The sequence below is a fragment of the Neophocaena asiaeorientalis genome, unplaced genomic scaffold, assembly GCF_003031525.2.
Source record: "Neophocaena asiaeorientalis asiaeorientalis breed wild unplaced genomic scaffold, Neophocaena_asiaeorientalis_V1.1 scaffold245, whole genome shotgun sequence".
Lineage (NCBI taxonomy): Eukaryota > Metazoa > Chordata > Mammalia > Artiodactyla > Phocoenidae > Neophocaena > Neophocaena asiaeorientalis.
The window spans coordinates 156,403-169,198 of NW_020173953.1; positions in this window are offsets into that span (position 1 = coordinate 156,403).

A 12,796-nucleotide genomic window follows, 5' to 3' on the forward strand; every position below is an offset into this window, starting at 1 on the left:
AACAATTGTGTAGACCTTTGTGACTGTTTCAACAGTATGGCTGAAATGATGTCATAAAATTCCCAAAGTTTGATTATAAAAATGTTATGCATTTTCACCTTGTTCTCTTGGGATATTTGCTCCCCATCACCATGCTGGGAAGAAGTGTAAATGAGCCTTCTTAGACATTAATTAGAACTGAAGAGGCACTTTGTAGGTGTCCAACCAACAACCCAGCCTCTAGACTCAGCCAAAAAGCAATATCAATAACCAGTGGTATGAGTAAAAGCACTACCAGATGATTTAAGCCTCCAGTTAGCAAGTCTTCCCAGGTGTAGCCCTAGATATTGTGGAGTTGAGATAAAGCCATCCTGAACCCCAGAGTGTACAACACTACTGAAATAGTTGTGTGTGTGTGTGTTTAACACAGAGAGGTTTTGAGATAATTTGTTATGCAACAAGAGTAGCTGGGCCATCCTTCATTCAAACATAATTTTACATCACAACTCCCCATTAAACGACTTTTGTTAGTTTTCCCCTAACATTATGTAATAGTGTTACATATATATGTCATCATCAATTGCTCTACTTGACTTGGCTTCTATCGACCATGTAGCACAGAAGCATTATTGCTTTAAGATTATACAAATATATTTCTATTCAGTCCTAAATAATTTTGACTTTACTATTATCACATGCTTTGAATATGCAATGAAATAGATTATGCAAGGGTAACAATTATTAGTGGTGTTTTTTTAACCAGTATATTCCCAATGTATATCAAAAAACTGATGCATGATAAATGGTCAGCAAATATTGCATGAATAAATGCATACATGGACACTTTTAATCTGATTTAGAAATTTAGATAGAATGTTGTAAGAGCAAAAGTGTATAATGCTTGACTTATTTCTAAATGCAAATTTACTATTTAGCTTACCTGCACTTTTGTAGAACTATTTATTTGACCGTTTCAATATATGATAATGAAATTAATTGAAATTGCTTCACCTTTTCATCCTATATTATAAAACTTGTAGCTATTCACTTTTTGGAAAATGTTTTTGTCATTTCAATAATAATAACAAAGGTGTCAGTAGTAACAATAGCAGCTAGTATTTTCTATATGCTTACTATGTGCCAGAAATTGTCCTAAGTTCTGCTTGAGTTACTGAATTATTGTTTTCTTAAGTTAGGTTTTGAGATATACTATACTCACAGTCAATTTCATCCCTTTAAGTTATACAGTTCTATGAATTCTGACAAATGCATACCATTGGGAAATCATCACCACAATCAAGATATAGAATAATTCCTTCACCCTAAAAAATTCTCTCATGCCACTTTGTGGCCAATCCTTTCTCTCATATCCAACCCTTAACAGTCATTTTCTGTCCATATAGTTTTGCCTTTTCCAGCATGTCATATAAATTGAATCATATTGTATGTAGCCATTTGAATTTAGTTTATTTCAATAAGCATAATAGATTTGCAATTCTGCAATGCTGTTGCATTATTTTTGTATTCCATTATATGTCATAATTTGTATACATTTTCCTAGCTGATGGACAGACATTTGGGTTTAGTTTTGGGTGATTATGAATAAAACTGCTATAAACATCTGTGTATAGATATTTGTACAAATATGTTTTCATTTTTCTTTCAGATCTACCTAGAAGTGAGATTTTTGGGTATCATCTATTTTGCTACTATCCAACTCATGTTTTATATCAGACTAAGTTTTTAGCAGGTCAATGTGTGTTTTTCTTTTTTGTTTTGGTTTTTTTGCTATTTTTCAATACTAAGTGTCTTTGAGAATAATGTCACCACCTTATTATGTGTAATTGGATATAGTTTTTAAGAACTTGAGTTTTCTTCTTACCTCTTTAGTCAAATCAATTGCTAGTGACAAAGCAGACATTCAGAGACCAGTAGAATTTTTAGTACTAAAAAACATAAGTTTTCATGCTCACTGAAGAGAATACAGCTCTTATAAACTAACTGGTTTACAGATGAATTTGTCTAATCAAATCAGCAAAGATGTATAGGGAATTTTTCCTTAATTTCCAAACTCATTGATTTCCTATACAGCTAGATGGTCTCCATTTTCCCATTTTTATTTGTATTTTTTGTATTTATGCAATAATAGGCCCTAAAGTACAGTAATCCTTACAAGATAAGATTTCATTTTTATTATGTATAATAGTCCACAGATAAACAGCTGGTGTATAAACCAAAAGAGAATTGATCAAAATCTTTCAAGTGCAGTAAGGAGAGAAAACACAACAAAACAAACTCTTGACCTCATTTTCTATTTCCATCAAACATATCCTTTAATAATTAAAAACCAAAAAACAATCTATTGCCAAGAAAAATTCCTCTAGAAGATTAATCTTAAAGTTCTTCAGACTGAAAAAAACATTAGTCAAAAGAGAGCTAGAAATTGTAAATAAGTGGATAAATAGAAAAGACTTTTCACTTGCAAAAAATAGTTTTCTTAAAAGTTGATTTGTTTATACCGTATGCTAACACATATATATGGAATTTAAGGGGAAAAAATGTCATGAAGAACCTAGGGGTAAGATAGGAATAAAGACGCAGACCTACTGGAGAACGGACTTGAGGATATGGGGAGGGGGAAGGGTGAGTTTTGACAGGGCGAGAGAGAGTCATGGACATATACACACTAACAAACGTAGTAAGGTAGATAGCTGGGGGGAAGCAGCCGCAAGGCACAGGGATATTAGCTCGGTGCTTTGTGACAGCCTGGAAGGGTGGGATGAAAAAAAAAAAAAAAAAAAAAAAAAAAAAAAGTTGATTTGTTTAAAACAAAATTATTTAATAGTGTGTTGTGAGGAGTTTATAACATCTGTAGAGGTAAAACATGTAAAAATAATATAGATGAGTTCTTTGGAAAACAGATTCTGAGACTGAGATTTGCAGGAATTGAATACTTCTCTCAGAAACATCTATCTCAGGAACATTATCTATAAATAAGTAAAGAAAGGAGAATTGGGCAGAGGAAGAAACTTGGGTGAGATAGCTCTTTGACTAAATGAAATTCCTGGGGATAAAATTATCTATGAACCATGATTAGGCAACACTTCAAGCAGCTGGTGGAGTGAGTGGGCATCTGGGTGGCACCTCAAGTACCCACTTCAGTCCACCTTATTGCCAAGTTATACTTGATTTGTATAATAAGTTTAGCTCATCTGGGAAGAGCTATCTCAGGATTCCAATTGGCTTTTTCCTAGGGAAATTTATAAAAATAAAGAAAATGGAGCAAACTACCAACATTGCCCCTTGTTGGAGGACAATACTGCATGGGTCTCTTGTGCTACTATACAACTTGCCATGTATGTCAGGAATGCAAGGCAGGGTGACATTTAAGCAAGACCTAGGGTTAGGTTTGCAGCAAAAGACTTTTAAGGACCAGGTGATGTCTCTCTGAGGCAAAGATAAGGTTTACTTACTGCTTACTATAAAAAAGGCAGATGCCCCAACATGCTCAGGGATCTTCTTCATATGCCCCACCACATCTACAAGTGCCGCCTGGCCCTCCACTTTGTTCTGTGGAGACAGCAGCTCAAATAATGGACAAAAATATGCTGATCCTCTGGGTAATGACTTTTCTTTCAGCAAAAAATATTTTGTCTCTGGTCAGCAGTGTTTGTCTTCTGTCAGCATCCATGAAGCTATATCAAGGTGACTTGTGAGCTTGCATGTATGATAAAATCTCAGAGCCTTTACTGATTGTGACACCTCCAACAGCTGGTCTCAGAATCAGACACTGATATTTATCATTCCCTCCCTCTACTACCCATTCCAGATTTTCCACACCCTCAGCTAATACCTCCGTTTGTCTAGATGGTTTATCTAATCAGGCTGCCTAGATGCTTAACCTTAAGAAGTTCCCAACTCACATTACCGTGCCTTTCTGTGAGTGTAGCTGATATTCTTCATTTACTATCAAATATGGGCAGAAGAGTAAGAAGAGGAGCCCCTGTGGATCACCTGGGTGCCAAATATTTTCTTCTCTGACTTCATTGTACCAAGATGATAATTCTTTTACTAGTTTGCAGATTTCTTGGCTCAAGGATTATGAATGAAAAAGAGACAAGTCTAAAATTTAATAGGATTCTTGTTTTGCCCACTGAAGATCCATACTTCTAGACTCTTAAAACATAGAGTGACAGGGACTTAAAGTGCAATTTCCCCAAGTGGGTCACTGAGACTAAGGATAAGTGAGCCTGCTTCTACTTCAACCCTTTGGTTTCCAGACCCATGTTCTCTACCATTGGAGATATGGCACCATATAATAGCTGTTGCTTTAGGGTTTGTACTTCATCCTGAAAGATGGTGCTTCATACCTGCAGAGTGTATCTCCAGCATGATGCCTTAAGAAGGTCATTCTATTTTTCTATCAGCTGACAACTTCTGGCATATCATATAATGCAGTATATGATAAGATCAATGAACTCCAAGGTTGTGTTCCCACTCCCTTAACTCAATTTGTGTAAAATGGATCCCTTTATCCAATGAGGTTCTACACAGAATCCTATGTTGATGGGGCAAACATTTTGCAAGCCTTTGGTTTGTATATTTGGCTGAGGTCCTGCAATCAGGAGAGAGAAGCCACTGGCTAGAATATATGTCATTTATAGTCAAGATGAATCATGTCCCTTTTAGAATTGAAGAGGTCCAAGGTTAACAATTTACCTCTAAACACCTGGTCAGTTTCCTTGAAGTATAATGCCATATCACAGACTTAAAGTTGGTCTTGGAAGCTAGAAGATTGGACATTTGACTAAAGAAGTAGCCAGCTCAACATTATTGACTGGAATTCCATGCTATTGGGTCCATGCATGGCTCCATTTCTGCCACTACAGATATTCTGCTCTTAAATCAATTGTGCATCAAAGTGATGGCTGAACAAAGATACTGGCTGATGTCAATGGGTTATTACTAAATCTACGATGTTTCACACCTCTTCTTTGATGAATGCTCTCTGATGGGCATTGAAAGGTCATAAAAAGGACTATATGTTCATCACATGCTTCTTCCTCCAACCACTTTGTCCCAGATTAAAAAAAAATATTTTTCTTTCAAAACTTCTATCAAACCAGCCAAGCCAATGGCTATTGCCTGTGTGCCTGTATAAACTCTTACCATGTATCATTTCTCTTTCCATGCAAAGTAATAAGGTACAACATCAAAAAATCTACCTATTGGATGAATTTACCAGCAACACTGTCTTTCTGGGCTGGTTCTGAGTGGGGTTGCTGTAAAGCAACAGTTGATTTTAAGTTTGAAAACTCTTACTAAGCTGAGGCCTCTGGGAAGCAAGCATGACTTCCTCTGTCAGATGGTCATGAGTGGTCTCTTTTATGGCCATAAGCATGAGCCAAAGAAGAGATGCTATTTCAACAGTAAAGAATAACATGGTAGTCTGGGCCACCTGTCATGTACGTTAATTTTGCCATATGAGACTAATCCCAAATATAATATATTGTTTCCCTCTTAAAGTGCAGCTGCATTTTAAGATCCTCTCTGATCTTTTGGTTTTGTGACTATAACATACTCAGTGCAAGATGGGAAGTTGTGGTCACGTGGTCACTTGATATCCCATGATCAGGTGTTCTTTCTCTAGCCCAGTGACATAGTAGGAGCTGCTTTTTGACTCTGTAGATTCATATGATGTGGGTTTGATCCAGAATTCCAGTGTTCTCTGTTGTAATTCTGAGACTAGAACTTGTCACAAAACTGTCCACTAAAGATACCTCTAATGTATAAAGTCTACAACATATGACTCAAGTGTCAGGACTGCTTTCATTATAACCTGGACCTGATGGTGACCATTTCTTTCACTGGGCCCTATTCAAAGCTGGAAAGGTTGCATGACACTTAGTAAATAGGTTGGATTATTTTTTCAAGTGTGGAATATGTTACTTCAAAGCCCAAAGGGGTCTAACAGGCAATTTTCTTAATTGTGGAAAGTTGGAAATACAATAGTTAATCCATTATTTTGATGGGTATATTCTAGTATACCCCATATCACTGGTCCCTTAAATATTCACTGACATGGTAGGATCTTTTATCATCGTAGTTTACATTTTCCACCCTCTGGAGCACTTGCATATTAACATGGCTTCCAATAAACTTGCTGCTTCTTGCTTATCTAGTCTGATTCACATGATGCCACCAATATAGTAGATCAAGTGGAGTGTCCTGACATTTCAAATGCTCTCAGATTCAATTATGACAGAGGATGGGGTTGTAAATTGAGCTCAAGAAGGAAAACTGTAAATGTATATTGTAGCCCATCTCATATGAATGTAACTGCGCCTTGTTCTATTTCTTGATAGGAATTGAAAGAAAACACTCTCTATACTTCATGGGTACAATATATCTGAGACGATGTAAATCTACCCTGGCCAAGAAAATATATCCAGCAGCACAGTTGCAATAGGGATGGTGACCACCTTCAATTTACAATAGCCCACTCGTATTTTAAAGAATATTTCCAGATTTTGTAGAGGATAAGCTGATGATATGGATTTACTGAGGAAAAACACTTGAATGTTATTTGCTGTTCTCCCTAAGAAGCAATATTGTTTTGATTTACTCTCTTGGCCAGACAGGGATAGTAGGGCAGTTTCAAAGGTTTCCATTTGAGTGCCCTCACTATAGTAGATCTTATCCTACAGGAAAAATATAACACTGTAGAATTCTGCCAACTATCAATGTGAGAATTTCAATTACAAATTTTGAGACCAGGGAAATCACCACTGGGTGAACCATTACTGGGCTTGGACTTCATTATTCCTCATTGTATAGGAGGATGTGATAGAATCAGTGTCAAAGTCCCCTAGATCAGGGGTGGGCAGACTTTTTCTTAAAGCACCCCATAGCTAATACTTTAGGCTTTAAGGGTCATACTGTTTCTCTCTCAATTACTCAGCTCTGCTGTTGTAGTACGAAAGAAGCCATAGACAATATATAAACAAGTGACCATGGCTGTGTTCCATTGCAAGGGGGTTAGCTAGACTTTAACTGGGAAGAGTGCAGCATTTATGCAGGTCCAGAGTGTTCAGAATAATCTGAGATTCAATATTTTTAAGGCATTACCCACATATCCCCATATCAAGTTGCAGAATTTCACTCCCCTTGAATAAGAATGCTGACATGCCTTAACAGACTTGCTGATCTTAAAAGTTTCAACCTTCACTAGAGGTCTGCTTATATTTTTATAATCAGGTTGTAGACTGGATATTCAACTTTTTTTTTTACCTTATGGATGTAGGAGATGAGAAGCTCTTTCCGTGCTGCTAAGATGCCCTCTGACTTTCACACTTAGCCTGAAATTAGTGATCAATCACTCTCAGCCTTTCATTGTCATTTTCTAAAACCGAGGGCCCCCAGCAAAAGCCAACCAATTCAATGAACACTATAAAGACTACTTCCAATGAACTCTCAAATGCATGATATATTGCACTCACCAGTGCATTTTCTTCTACCAAGAAAACTTTAATAGTTACACTACTATTGCCTACTAGGGGTTGTATATACCCAAACTACCAGCCATCTGGCCAATGACACAGCTACAGAATTCCCATTTAGACTGTTTTCTAAGTCCACTCTTGGCACTGAAGTTTGTCTTTCTCCTATTTTGGGAACCAGATACAGAGGTGGAGATTTGTATGCACTTGGCTTATTGTGCAGTGCTTTTAGAAACAGTACCTGAAAAGAGGTGTAGTTGGTAGGATTAGGGAGTGTTGAACTATGATGCAACTGCAGCAGAAGACTTTGCTAATCCATAGGGAATTCTAAACCTTGAGATGACCTTTCAGAGATATTCTTAATGGAGGCAAAGGGACCAGACCTTTGTACCCTGCATTGACCAGTCAATGGCTGTGTTCTTTCTCTGGGATGAGTGAGAGCAAGGCAGCTCCACTTAGCTGAAGGCAATTCCTGAGAAGGCCTCAACTTTAGACTGTCAGCAGACAAAGCTCTAGGCATATGAGAACTAAGCATTTCAGTTTTAAAGGGGGAAATCTGTGAACCATACCACTGCATCCAATATGATGATTGTTCGTTTTGCATCTTGCTCCTTAATAAAACCAAGATCTGAAACTTAGCACACACTGTTGGGCCCTAAAGGAAAATTGTAAATGTAAGCTCATCTATGGAAAAGACACTCATGAATCTTGCCTCTTTTTTTCCATGTACCCTCCTTTTTTCTCCAGTTCTCTCTTCCCCTAGGTTTGAAACTCTACTGTTCATATAACCACCTCTAATATTGCTGTTTGCTGTCCTGGGTTTAGAGCTCATCTTTGCACCAAGGCTCTGGCTTCCCTCATCTCTTAGGGACTTGAGATTCCCTTTTGTAGTCTAAAAGTAGCTGTTTGGCAAATGCAGACTTGTCATGTCTCTTTCCTTAAATTAGATAGGAATTTGGCTAATTCCAGCTCTTTGAATACACTTTAGGTTATTCAGACTTTGCTTAGAAACTATCAGTTAATAAATGCAATAGATATTTATAGGATACTTACTTTATATCAGACCCTGTACCAGTCTCCAATTATCTTTATCAATATAGGAAGGTATTTCAATTTAATCAGCTTAATTAGATTAATTTTTAGTCTCTACTTAAACTGATTCTCAGAAATACTTCTGGGCCTGAATCACACAAGAGCCAAAAGACTGTAGGGATGCTATAATTTGCTTCTCTGTTTTCATATGAATCCATTATCTATTGATATAATAATGCTACACAATAAAACTCACTGCCAAGCATTAATTTTTGCTTATGAATTTTCAGTCAGTTGGGAATTTCTGATCTTAGCTGCACTCATGCATCTACAATTAGCTGTGGGTTGGGGAGCAACTCTGCTAATCTTGGCTGGGATGTATTACATGCTTGAAGGTTGGCTGGCTGCACGCTGGTCTAAGATGACATTGGTTAGGACAGTAAGGCTGCCTGCTACTATATCTCTTATTCTCTAGCACACTAATCTGGACTGTTACACATGGAGTAGGCAGAGTTTCAGAAGAGTGAACAGAATTATATAAGGCCTGTTGAGGCCTCAACTTGAAACTAGCACAAGATCACATCTGCTGCAATCTTGGACAAAGCAAGTGACAAGGCCAGTGCATTTTAAAGGGCTGGGTAAATAGACCTCACTGCTTAATGGGAGGAATTTTGAAAAGTCTCTTTGCAAGAGGTATAGATACCAGAAACGGAATAATTGGGGATGTTTTTACAGTTAATCTACCACAGTATAAAATTAAGTTTTCCACTGGGCATTTGTTTATTCCTATATATTCCACAGCTCTAAACTTTTGGATTTCCAAATAAAACCTTTACTAATATTTAGGGTTTCTGAATTTATATCCCACTTGTCAAAATGAAAACAAAATAAAATATTCAAAGCTGTTCATAAAGCACAGTAAATCCTTGCAAGATTGAACAATCTAGCCATTAATATAAAACCCACTATTCATTTTTGTTAATTCCATTTGCTTTCTGACCACCAAAATAGATACTGGCACAACTGCAGGATTTTCAATTCTTTCAAACAGGAGATGGAAGTAGCAGAAATAGGATCGGGGTATGCAAGGTCAGCACATGATATTTGTTTATAATGTTGCTCTGCCTAGTGTCCCCACTGATTTATACTTGTCACATACTAAGGGCTCAGTTCAGCTGCACTGTGGTGCCAACTTTCTTTTGTTATTAGCTTTACATTAAAGTAATTTGTGCAGTGGAGAAAAAATGAATTGCAGGAAGTTAAAAATTCAGAATAATCTTGATGTAATTTTGGAAACTAATATGAAGACTACGGAAGGAAAGATTTTGGCACTTCACTTCTAAGTATGTTAGATAAGATAATCTAAACAAGAATATACCCAATGTGCTTACAAAATAATGTGTCAAGGGCATATTAATCAACGTACACAGATGTCATTAGGTAGACTATCTCTGAGACCGCTTATGCCACAAGGCTGAGTGATCAGCAGCTATTTGTATTCGTTGTGTCTTATTCTTCAGCATATTTAATACATTTCAGTATTCATATTGTTGCTAACAGTAGCTCATTTTTTTTGACATTGACATCTTTTAGCTTTACAGACTCTAGATTTGTCTGTATGAATGACGACTGTTTAACATTCTTGGAATTCCTACTTATGAAGATCACTATGAAGAACCAAACCAGCCCGTCCCAAAATTATTCAATCTATACTAGAATCGGAGACATCTGAAAAAAGTTGACAGTTTAACAGTCTAGATTTTATTTTAGAAATCAGTACACCAGAGCTTTCCGCTGCCGACACAATAGTTTTATTATTTGTGTTTGTGTTTTTATCCATTTATGTAAATGAAGATGATGGAATTCAGACACAGTAATGTCTCCATGTGCTCTTTTGGAGCTGAGTATTTCTTATCAGTGTGAGGTTGATTGTCAAGACATATTTGAGGAAGAAAGTACAAAGGAACAAGCTCTTTCCTGCCTTATTTTTCAGAGTTATCATGCATTATGGAATATCTTTAATCAATCCAACATCTTTAAGGGTTATCTTTTGAGTGGTGATACTAAGCATTGACTTGGGGTCAACTGATTATCAGAGTAACAAAAGTATTTCATATAGAAATATATGTAGCAGTTTAGATAAAATATTAAGTGATGGTGAGCACATAACAGAATTCTACAGTTCAGATTTTACTAATAATATTCCAATAGGAAAAGACTTCTTGCAATCTGTGATGTTATCCAGGTTCATATCTAATGAAATAGTACTATTTTTCATTGTGTAGCAGTTTTTCTATTCAACATTGTTTTCATCTTTATTACCTGACTTGATTCACACAACAATCTGCTGAAATAGATAAATGTGTTTTCCTGATCTTCTGTGAGGAAACCGAGGCATGGATTCTCTAAATACCCTCCATATCTGACATTTGTAGATTGCAAAGACTCTAGCACAATTAGATTTGCAAAGAAAAAAATATATATATATGTTTCCATTCAAGGGGGAGATAGAATATCAATAAGTACATAAACAATATACTTTTAAGTGCTGGTAAACAATATGATAAAAATAAAAAGGGGTTATAGAATTTAAAAGGAATAATTGGATCTCCTTCAAATTGTGCAAATAAAGCAGGTTATAATGAGAGGCTCACATTTAAACAGAAACTTTAACATCAAGATGGAACCAAACATGTGGAGAACATGAGAGAAAGCAACCAGTTCAAACACCCTTAGATAGAAGCCAACCTGGAGTGCTTGCAAACCTAGAAAGAAAACCAATGAGCCTTCCTACAGAGAGCAAAGTATAACTGGTACAGCATGTAACCAGAGAATTATGCCACGGCCAGATCCTGTAGAGACTTTGGTCATTGTAAAAGGTATAAATTTTATTATAAATGAAATGGAAAGCTATGGGGTGGTTTTAGGCATAGCAATTTGAATTTTCAGAAGGTCATGCTGTTTGCTTCTGAACAAGTGGGTTTTAGAGCAAGAAGTCCAGTAAGTGTCCATGGTGGTCGTCCAAGTACGCAATATAGAAGGTTGGAATTGGAGTATAACAATGACAGCAGAGAGTAGTAAACAGATAGCAGATAGATTTAGTAAAATTGCTTGAAGATTTGCCTGTAGATTAAAACTGAGAATGAAGAATGACTCCTAAGAGTTTGGATAAACAACTGGGCAAAAGATGATACTATATATCACAGCAAGGGTAAGTGGATGAGGGGTTGATATGGTGAAGTTGATCTACTTGTTAAAATTGTCAGAATGTCACATAAGAAGGTGATGTACACTTCTAAAGTGCAGAGAAAAGGAACAGATTGTTATTATTAATGTGGGTCTCATTGGCAGATTGTATTCAAAGGCATGCGACTAGATGAGATCCAGAGAGGGTGTAGATAGAAAAGAAAGACCAGGGCACTGGAGTACATCAGCACTTAGAGACTTAGCAGAAATACTTTGGGAGGTAAAATTATTACTGCCGCAATTTTTTCACATTTTGCTAGTAGCTGTAACCCTGTGATTTATAGTACACTTATTTCATACCCTGCATGTATACAATCTGAATTATTAATATTTAATATTTTTTATTAGATGCCCTGTTCTTATCTTTCAGTTTTCACCCATATTTATTTATTTCATGGAAAATGAATTTATTCTTGACCATGAGTGGCAAAACTGTTGAAATCTGTAGTAAAATGGTGTGTGGCACCAGATTTTCGTTTGTGTGTGTGTCTGTGTATGTGACACTATTCACTGAGTACATTTTTCCCAGTAGAAACAAAAATCCAGATATGGTTTCAAAATATGTTAACATATTCTTTTTCCAATGATCCAGTAAGAAATAATTGTTATAACATAGAATAACTTCCAGGTAAAGACCACAAAAACAATTATGGTTACCAGAATGGATAGTTTTACTTACTACACATAGCAGGGAGTGCGTTCAGCACCATCTTTCTGTAAATGCAGATTTCATCACAGAAAATAACATCTTTTTTTTGTCTTAATAGATGTGTGTAGTAACTAAAACTTTTTTTTTTCAGGCTTAGAATACTCTACTCTCAAAACAAAACAAAAATCTCTCTCTCATACACAGAACAACAGACATAAGAACAACAACACATGCATACAGCACAAACTTTTCATATAAACCAAAAAGGAAAGGGAACAGAACTGTTGACCAAAGGGGTTCAGGAGTTAACATGCTGCAAGTGCCTGAAACTATTCTTGTTTGTGTGTGAAAACAATCAATCAATGGATTAGGTAGATATAGAAAATTTCAT